The sequence below is a fragment of the Triticum aestivum genome, chromosome 1D (assembly GCF_018294505.1).
Source record: "Triticum aestivum cultivar Chinese Spring chromosome 1D, IWGSC CS RefSeq v2.1, whole genome shotgun sequence".
Classification (NCBI taxonomy): Eukaryota; Viridiplantae; Streptophyta; class Magnoliopsida; order Poales; family Poaceae; genus Triticum; species Triticum aestivum.
Window position 1 is genome coordinate 464,375,337 of NC_057796.1, and position 10,886 is coordinate 464,386,222.

A 10,886-nucleotide genomic window follows, 5' to 3' on the forward strand; every position below is an offset into this window, starting at 1 on the left:
GTTGATTGAGCCATGTTGTGTTCCTACAATGCTATGCTTGCTACGCTTAGAGTTGTGTCAGGTCTGGCTCATCAGGGTGATGAACTAGAGTGAAAGTGCGTGTGTCGGTAATGAGAGTGAAGTGTGGAATACGATTTGGTAAAGGTATCGATGGGAGGCCATGTAGGAGTACATGGTGGGTTGTTTCATTGAGACCGTCCCTAAGAACTGAGATCTGTATGCGTGATTTAAGATTCAGTTACTACCACACATTGGGCCCGAAACCAATGGACCCCCTCGGCTTCTTATTCACCCTTGTCCTCTGTCCAGGAGTTGCACGTAGTTTCTGGTGTTTGTAGTAAGCTGGAGGCCGTGGACAGCGCTGACCAAGGGGTGGGCTGTGATGCGGTAGGCTCGTGGCACGGTGTACCGAGTCGCCCGTTTGGTGTCCGGGAACCCTGCACACATCGTTCGGGGCCGTATGTGGAAACCTCGGCCGGACTCCCTGCGGATGGAACCTGAATAGGCGATAAACCTGGACTAGAGACTCGAGTGTTTAGGTAGGCTGTGGCCGACACCCACGTTGGGCTTCCGCTTGAAGGTTGCCGAGTACACGTCGTGTAGCGACGATAAGTGGTGAGAGCGTGTGTGACGAAGTACACCCCTGCAGGGTATGAAACTATTCGAATAGCCGCGTCCGCGGTAAAGGACTACTTGGTCGCTTATGCAGTTCATAGACAAGTAAATGGATACTACTAAAAGCTTCAAGATAAGTGTGAGTACCGTGGATGGCCCTCTCGTTGGATGACGAGGGAGGATCCACGGTGGAGTATTGAGTTGGTGATTAGTGGACTCGTGTGCGAAAACTATTTCACAAGTGGTGTATCGTAGGATAGCTTAGCCAAGAGTCAAAGCTGGCTTGCTGCAACAACCCCACTACCTTCTTGAGAATGAGCATGTATAATAGGATCTGTTGTAAGACTTGCTGAGTACCTTTGTACTCATGTTGCTTTAATTACTGTTTTCAGACGACAACACCGCCCCTTCTGACGGGTTCTACGTAGAACTCGACGACGACGAGTGACTTGCCACCCAGGTGGTGATCTAGGCTTGTGAAGGGCCTATGTAGATAGACAGGCTTCGTCAAGCCTTCTTTCTTTCTAGTGTCTGTACCCAGACAGTTTGCTTCCGCATGTGCTTGTATGACTGTATGACCTGAGTGTCGGGTCATGCGACCCCTATCTGTATGAACAAGTTATGTAAGGCTCTCCGGAGCCCTTTAAATAAAGTACTTGAGTTGTAGAGTTTTGTTGTGATGCCATGTTGTATTTGCGCATATCGAGCATATTGTGTGTATGTTTGAAATGCTTGGTATGTGTGGGATCCGACAATCTAGTTGTCTATCTTTAGCAGCCTCTCTTATGGGGAAATGTAGTCTGGTGCCTCCTTGAGCCATAGTAGTCCGCTACAGCCCGGTTCACCGGAGTCCTGCTAGCCCAGCACTACTGCTCTGGACCCTTGACTGGCCGGCATGTGAGTCATATCGTTCCTGTGTCTGTCCCTTCGGGGAAATGTCACGCGGTGACATCCGGAGTCCTGCCTAGCCTGCTACAGCCCGGGTTCCCGGAGTCCTGTTAGCCCAGTGCTACAGCCCGGATTCACACGCTGCTGACCGACACGTTCGATGTTGATTCATGTATGCCTGTCCCCATACGTTAGTGCCGCTTTGGGTTCACGACTAGCCATGTCGGCCCGGGTTCTCTGTCATATGGATGCTAGCGACATTGTCATATACGTGAGCCAAAAGGCGCAAACGGTCCCGGGCCATGGTAAGGCAACACCCGTGGGAGTACCGTGCGTGAGGCCGCAATGTGATATGAGGTGTTACAGGCTAGATCGGTGTGACTTGGAATCGGGGTCCTGACAAAATTGCTACTATTCTTTTAAAATTGCTACTGTTTTTTATACCTAAACAAAATTACCCTAGCTATATTTGCTAATATTTTTTATTTGCTACTGTTTTTATACCTAATTTTTTTGGTACTGTTTTTTTAAATTGCTACTGTTTTTGCTACTACCCTAATTTCCTAAAAGATTTCTAACTTTGCTAATTGTGCTAGATTTGCCCTAAAATTTACTGCCCTAACCCTAAAATTTGCAAACCCTACACCCTAAAATTTACAAAGGGGAAGGAGGAGGCCGGAGGGGGAGGGAGAGGTGGGGGCAGTACCTGAGGAGGCGGAGGAGGCCGGAGGGGACAAGGAGGAGGTCGGAGCGGCGCGGCGGTGGCGCGGACGAGGAGGAGGGCGAGGACGAGGACGACGGGGCGGCGGCGTCGGGAGAGGAGAGGGGAAGGGGATCGAGGGCGACGTCGAGGGGCGAGGAGGAGGTCGGGGCAGCGGCGTCGGGAGAGGAGAGGGGAAGGGGCAGCGGCGTCGGGGCGTCGGGGCGGAGACGAGGACGACGGGGCGGCGTCGAGGCGGCGGGGCAGCGGCGTCGGGAGAGGAGAGGGGAAGGGGATCGAGGGCGAGGGCGAGGGAGAGAGAGGGGATAGGTTATCTTCCAACAGGTACATCCATACTAATGGCGCACCTCACCCTGGTGCGCCATAAGTACATCCATACTAATGGCGCACCTCATCCTGGTGCGCCATTAGTATTTTTTTTTTATTTCTGCTCGAGCCAACAGGTTATCTTCCACCTGACCTGATCCACGCCAAGTTCCCTCTACTAGCTCGACTGGTCAGCAGCCAGTTCTCACACCAGGAGGTCCTGGGTTCGATTCCCAGGCTCCACAATTTTTTTTATGCATTTAAAATGTTGTTTGATATTCATTTGTGTTTAAATATGTTCAAACTTGTTTAAATCATAACAGTAATATTTTTTTATAAGATAGTAATAATTTTTTAAAAAATATCATCAAACAGTAATGCCGGTGGAGCGGGGGAGGGTGCGCGGGGTGCGGGGGGCCGGTGGACCGGGGGGTGCTCGGCGGCGAGGGGGACCGGATCTGGCGAGGTGGGATAGCGATCGAGATGGAGGGGGATCGAGATCGAGTGTCCATGAAATTTAAAAATATTCATGATAGTTCAAAAAGTGCCCATGAAATACAATCGAGAAATGAAGGCTACGATTTAAATACAATCGATCTTAGCTAGCTATCTGTTCACAATCTTCTTGCCCTTCTTTTTCGCAAATGGAGTTCTTCTGTGGAACGGACGTCCTTTAGGTAGGGTGGTCCTGCTTCTTCTTGTGGTGTATGCTGCTACTTCATCATCGTCGTCATGTTCGATTCTCGGGTCGCCGTACTTGTCGAAGTCTTGCTCATTGGCTACTCCATCCATTCCGATGATCTTCCTTTTGCCTCTCCTCACGACAACACGACTGGGCTTTGACGGGTCGGTAATGAAGAAGCATTGGTCCACTTGGAAAGCCAGTACCCATGGCTCATTTTTCGCGGTGACGTTTGCGCCTGCGGTCTTGGATTTGGCTTCGGGTATAACCATGGTGGTGAAATACCGGTCTTCTTTTAGGACGCTCTTGGCCCATCTGACACGGAACATCGGGACCTTCTCTCCAGCGTAGCTCAGCTCCCAGATCTCCTCGATCCTTCCGTAGTATCTGTCCTTGTCGTTACCGGTGTAGGATTCCATCGTTACCCGGGAGTTCTGATAACCATCGCTCTTCATGTCCTTAGCCTCGGTGTAGAATGTGTAGCCGTTGATATCGTACGCCTCATAGGTCATCAGGTTGTGCTCGGCGCCTTGTGACAAGGCGAATATGAGTTGTTCTTCCGCGGAAGAATCCTCATGTAAAGGGTACGACAGAAGCTTCTGCTTGAACCAACGCGTGAAACATGAGTTGTGCTCTTTGAGTATATCTCCGTCCGTCCTCTGTTGGCTTCGGTCATTGTACGTCTTCTTAATAAAGGTTTTGTGCTCTACCACCCAAGGATCGACCACGTCTATGTGTTGTAGCGCGACTAGGTTTGCTCTTCCAAAGTCGGCGAGTCGACCCTCGAAGTCGACATGCATTTCGCGGCGACCCTCATGGTGACCCCATCCAGCGAGCCTGCCGAGGTGCCTGTTGACGGGCAGACCAACGGGGTTCTCGATGCCTAGATAATTCGTGTAGTAGGAGATGCACTCTTCGGTCAGAAAGCCCCTGGCTATGCTTCCCTCTGGACGTGACATGTTGCGAACGTATCCTTTGATGACACCATTCATCCTTTCGAATGGCATCATGCTGTGCAGGAACGTCGGCCCGAGTTGGATGATATCGTCCACGATATGGACCAGCAGATGCACCATAACGTCGAAGAATGCGGGTGGGAAGTACATCTCAAGCTCGCATAGTATCACCACGATCTCTTCCTGTAGCCTTCTGAGTTGCCTCACGCCAACAGACTTCCGAGAGATGACGTCGAAAAAGTTGCATAGGCCAAATAGCGTTTCACGGACGTGCGCGTCCATGATCCCACGGATTGCAACTGGAAGTATCTGCGTCATCAGCACGTGACAGTCGTGAGACTTCATCCCGCTGAACTTCAGCTTCGCTAGGTCTAGGTATCTGCTTATCTTCCCCGCGTAACCGTAAGGAAGTTTTACTCCTACGAGGCAGGTGAAAAACTGCTCAATCTCCTCCTGACTTAGAGTGAAGCACGCGGGAGGGTAGTCATTTCCGGTCTTCTTGGCCTTTTTGCCTTTGCGACGACTTTCCGTGTCCTGCTTCGCCTCATCATCATCATCAGCATCATCATCATCATCATATATAGCGTGAAGCTCCTGCCTGATGCCCATTGATTTCAAGTCTGCCCTTGCTTTCGGCCCATCTTTGGTCCTCTCTGGCATGTTGAGCAGGGTACCAAGCAGACTCTCGCACACGTTCTTCGTGATATGCATGACATCAAGGCTGTGAGGCACACGGTGGATCTTCCAGTACGGCAAGTCCCAGAAAACAGACCTCGTTTTCCATACCTTCAGCAGCGGCTCTGGCGCCTTTCGCTTCTTTCCCGGCTCTGGCGCCTTTTGCTTCTCCCGGCAGTGGGCAGTCTTTCCAATTTTTCAACAGCTCGTCTATTTCCTCGCCGCTCCTCGTACGCGGGCGTCCTCGGGGTTCGGTTTCACCATCGAATAGATCCTTGCGTTTTCTCCACGGGTCATCGTCGCGAAGCCACCTTCGATGTCCCATGAACACGGTTTTCGAAGACCCGGGATCTCTATCTAGCTGGCGATACGTTGTGTCATCCATGCACCTGACGCATCCAGAAAATCCGTGGACCACCTGCCCCGCGACATATCCGTAACCGAGATAGTCGTGCACCGTCGTGAGCAGCGCGGCTCTCATAGGGAAATATTCTTTCTCTGCGGCGTCCCACATATTGGCTGGCGTTTTCCACAGCGTGTCAAGCTCCTCTTTCAGCAGCCCCAGATACAGATTGATGTCGTTCCCTGGTTGTTTCGGTCCTTCAATTAGCATACTCATGTGAATGTACTTCCTCTTTATGCACAACCAGGGGGGAAGGTTGTACATCCACACAAACACAGGCCAGGTGCTATGTGTGCTTCTCTGGCTGCCAAACGGATTGACTCCATCGGTGCTCGCGCCCAGCACGATGTTCCTTGGATCGTTCCCAAATTCTTGGTCTTCGAAGTTCAACGCTTGCCACTGGCTCGCATCCTTAGGGTGACTCAGCATCTTGTCTTTTTTATCTATCTCCGGATTATTTGCGTCATCTTCTCGCTTCTTCTCCTCCCTATCCGCGTGCCAACGCAGGAGCTTTGCTACCTTAGGGTCCGCGAAATACCGCTGCAGACGAGGAGTGATCGGAAAGTACCACACCACTTTTCGAGGAGCTTTCTTCCTCTTCTTGTATCGAGTGAGCCGCACACCGGACATATGGTAGACTCCGCGTGCTCGTCCCGATAAATGATGCAATTGTTCATGCACACATGGTATTTCACGTGCGGTAAATCCAGAGGACACACGATTTTCTTCGCCTCCTCCAAACTGGTCGGGCACTTGTTCCCCTTGGGAAGACGTTCGTGCCAGAATGACATGTTCTCGTCGAAGCATGCGTCGGTCATTTTGTGTTTTACCTTCATCTCCAGAGCCATGAGCGTTACTTTCAGGCGGGTATCCTCGGGCCTGCATCCTTCGTACAGTGGAGTAACCGCGTCTAACTCAAGTTGATCCATCTTGGCTTTCTCTCAGGCGGCAGCTCTTGCGTTATCCGTCTGCTTGAGAAGCAGCTCTTGAATATGAGGGTCCTGCACCCAGCCCATCGATGGTCCAGCGTCGTCTGCTCCGCCGGCATCATCATCTTCCTGATCATGCCCGTCGTCTGCTCCGGCATCTTCCTCATCATCATGTCCTGCATCTTCTACATGATGACTGTGTACAGCATCACCGTCGTGATCATCTCCTGGGGATTCTTCGTCTTCTCGCCCGCCCGAGCCGCGGTGGTTGTCTTGCTGCCCTTCCTCATTTCTTGCCCGGCCCCCATGGACGACTTCGTAGTCATCTTCATCACCTTGCCACCGATAGCCATCCATGAAACCACGCAAGAGCAGGTGGTCCCGCACCTGCCCGGATTCCGGGTCCGCAATAAGGCTCTTCAGCTTGCATCTTCGACACGGACATCTTATCTCTGTCTCATTCTTTTGAAGCATCTCGGCCTTCGCGGACCTCAAAAACCTATTCACGATGCCTTCGGTCATCATGCGGACCATGGTCGCCTGCGGGGTAGAGCAAAACGATATTTTAGAACCAAGAAAAAATTTGGCATGACTTTCCCTAAAAATAGGACCAAAAAGAATGCTTAATGCCAAAATTCTCGCCGAAACGGAAATGAATCAACATTCCGGCAAAATATTGGCAACTATCGCATTTCAAATACCGGTACACCTCCAAACACAAACACATATGCAACACCACAAACATATGCAACACCACGAACATACATAGATCTAGCTAGGCCATAAAAAGTGCATGTGCACATTGTTGTAGGGAGAACAACATAAATATAGCTTCCCCCCTTACTTACCTATCAAAACAAGGTAATTTAACCACTTAAATTGAATGAATCTATGGTGGAAATGAGGTGAAAAAGAGGAGGCACCCGAGACAAGGAGGAGGTGGAGAGAATGAAATGGGGAGAAAGTGAGTGTGGGTAGGAGAGGTTGTCCAAAATATCTTGTTGCTGCCCACTTACTAATGGCGCACCAACTCTAAATGCGCCATTAGTAATCCAGGTTACTAATGGCGCACCTTCTGGTGGTGCGCCATTAGTAGTTTTGCAAAAAAAAACATACTAATGGCGCACTGTGGAACAGTGCGCCATTACTAGTTTAAACTAGTAATGGCGCACGGTGGAAAAGTGCGCCATTAGTAGTTTTGCAAAAAAGGGAATAAAAAATATAATAGAAAAAACAACATTAGTGGCGCACTTTCCGGCAGGTGCGCCATTACTAGTTACAACTAGTAATGGCGCACTGTGTCTGGATGCGCCATTAGTATGTTTGGACAGGCGCACTAGTAAAAAAAAATTTTGATACTAATGGCGCACCCTGGGCCAGGTGCGCCATTACTAGAGTAATGGCGCACTGTGTCTGGATGCGCCATTAGTATGTTTGGACAGGCGCACTAGTTAAAAAAAATTTGATACTAATGGCGCACCCTGGGCCAGGTGCGCCATTAGTAGTTTCAACTCTAATGGCGTATCAGAAGGTGGTGCGCCATTAGTATATACTAATGGCGCACCGCTTGTCTGGTGCGCCATTAGTGTCGATCCCATCTATAGCCCTTTTTCTAGTAGTGAGACGAAAGAGGGGATGCCTTCCGGGGCATCCCCAAGCTTTGGCTTTTTGGTGTCCTTAGATTATCTTGGGGTGCCATGGGCATCCCCCAAGCTTAGACTCTTTCCACTCCTTGTTCCATAATCCATCAAATCTTTTACCCAAAACTTGTAAACTTCACAACACAAAACTTAACAGAAAATCTCGTGAGCTCCGTTACCGAAAGAAAACAAAACACCACTTCAAGGTACTGTAATGAACTCATTATTTATTTATTTTGGTGTTAAACCTACTGTATTCCAACTTCTCTATGGTTTATAAACTATTTTACTAGCCATAGATTCATCAAAATAAGCAAACAACACAAGAAAAACAGAATTTGTCAAAAACAGAACAGTCTGTAGTAATCTGTAACTAACGCAAACTTCTGGAACTCCAAAAATTAATCCAAAATAGGAAGACCTAGACAAATTGTTTACTGATCAGCAGCAATTGGAATCAATATTTTATCATGTTCTGGTGATTTTAAAAATTATTTTCGTGAATAGAAAGTTTCTGCAATTTTCAGCAAGATCAAATAACTATCATCCAAGAAGATCCTATAGGTTAAACTTGGCACAAACACTAATTTAAACATAAAAACAAATCTAACCAGAGGCTAGATCAAATATTTATTCCTAAACAGAAGCAAAAAGCAAAAAACTAAAAATAAAATTGGGTTGTCTCCCAACAAGCGCTATCGTTTAACGCCCCTAGCTAAGCATAAAAGCAAGGATAGATCTAGGTATTGCCATCTTTGGTAGGCAATCCATAAGTGGCTCTCATAATAGATTCATAAGGTAATTTTATTTTCTTTCTAGGGAAGTGTTCCATGCCTTTCCTTAACGGAAATTGGAATCTAATATTCCCTTCCTTCATATCAATAATTGCACCAATAGTTCTAAGGAAAGGTCTACGAAGGATAATAGGACATGAAGGATTGCAATCTATATCAAGAACAATAAAATCTACAGGCACATAATTCCTATTTGCAATAATAAGAACATCATTAATTCTTCCCATAGGTTTCTTAATGGTGGAATCCGCAAGGTGCAAGTTTAAAGAGCAATCATCAAAATCACAGAAACCTAGCAAATCGCACAAAGTCTTTGGAATCGTGGAAACACTAGCACCCAAATCACATAAAGCATAGCATTCATGATCTTTAATTTTAATTCTAATAGTAGGTTCCCACTCATCATAAAGTTTTCTAGGGATAGAAACTTCCAACTCAAGTTTTTCTTCATAAGATTGCATCAAAGCATCAACGATATGTTTAGTAAAAGCTTTATGTTGACTATAAGCATATGGAGAATTTAGCACGGATTGCAACAAGGAAATACAATCTATCAAAGAGCAATTATCATAATTAAATTCCTTGAAATCCAAAATAGTGGGTTCATTAATATCTAATTTTTGATCTCTTCAATCCCACTTTTACTAATTTTTGCATCAAGATCTAAAAACTCTGAATTTTTGGAACGCCTTCTAGGTAAAGGTGGATCATATTCAGTCCCATCATTATCAAGATTCATATTGCAAAACAAATATTTAATAGGGGACACACCAATAACTTTTAGATCTTCATCTTTATTTTCATAGAAACTAGAAGAACACGCTTTCACAAAGCAATCTTTCTTAGCATGAATCCTAGCGGTTCTTTCTTTGCACTCATCAATCGAAATTCTCATGGCTTTGAGAGACTCATTGATATCGTGCTTAGGAGGAATAGATCTAAGTTTCAAAGAATCAACATCAAGAGAAATTCTATCAATGTCCCTAGCCAATTCATCAACTTTAAGCAATTTTTCTTCAAGCAAAGCATTGAAATTCTTTTGCGAATTCATAAATTCTTTAACACTAGTCTCAAATTCAGAGGGCATCTTATTAAAATTTCCATAAGAATTGTTGTAGGAATTACCATAATTATTAGAGGAATTACTAGGGTACGGCCTAGGATTAAAGTTTCCTCTATACGCGTTGTTACCAAGATTATTCCTACCAACAAAATTCACATCCATAGATTCATTATTATTCTCAATCAAAGTAGACAAAGGCATATCATTAGGATCAGAAGAAACACTCTTAGTAGTAAATAATTTCATAAGTTCATCCATCTTTCCACTTAAAACATTAATTTCTTCTGTCGCATGCACTTTTTTATTAGTAGATATTTCAGTGTGCCATTGAGAATAATTAACCATAATATTATCTACGAGTTTAGTAGCTTCTCCTAAAGTGATTTCCATAAAACTGCCTCCCGCGACCGAATCTAAAAAATTTCTAGAAGCAAAATTCAATCCGGCATAAAAAATTTGTATGATCATCCATAAATTCAAGCCATGTGTAGGACAATCACGTATCATTAATTTCATCCTCTCCCAAGCTTGTGCAACATGTTCATGATCAAGTTGCTTAAAATTCATAATATCGTTTCTAAGTTACATCCGATTTTAACCGGGGGAACCCCGTTAAACATTTTCAAAATCCTCAAAAACCTAACAGAAAAAAAGTTATAGGGCTTTTAAGATCTGGAGAGGCAAAAAAATTCAAACTGTGGTCAAACTGTGGTCAAACTAATTATTCTAGAATACTAGTGTTAGTAAATAATTATTTCAGTTTTTTTGAATTTTGGTCAAATCTGGTCAAACTGTGGTCAAACAGTGGTCAAACTAATTATTCCAAAAATATTAGTGTTACTAAATAATTATTGTTTTTAAAACAATAGTTTCAAACTCAAACAGTGAAATGTGTCACTTCATGCTCAAGCTAAATTCCTGAGGGTTAATAGGATTGACATCTTACTATTGTCAGGAAAACAACAAGTGCAGACTTGGAAACGAGGGAGAATAGAACCCGGAAGTTAAGCGTGCTCAGGCTGGAGTAGTGAGAGGATGGGTAACCGTCCAGGAAGTTAGGTGATTTGGAATGATGAGGGGTGATTAGAGATTAGAGGATAAATTGAGCAGTGATGAGGGGTGGTGATTAGAGATTAGAGGTTAAAATAATTAAGAAATTTAAAAATAAAAAAAATCGCAAAAAAAAATTTCAAAAAAAAAATCATAAAATTTCC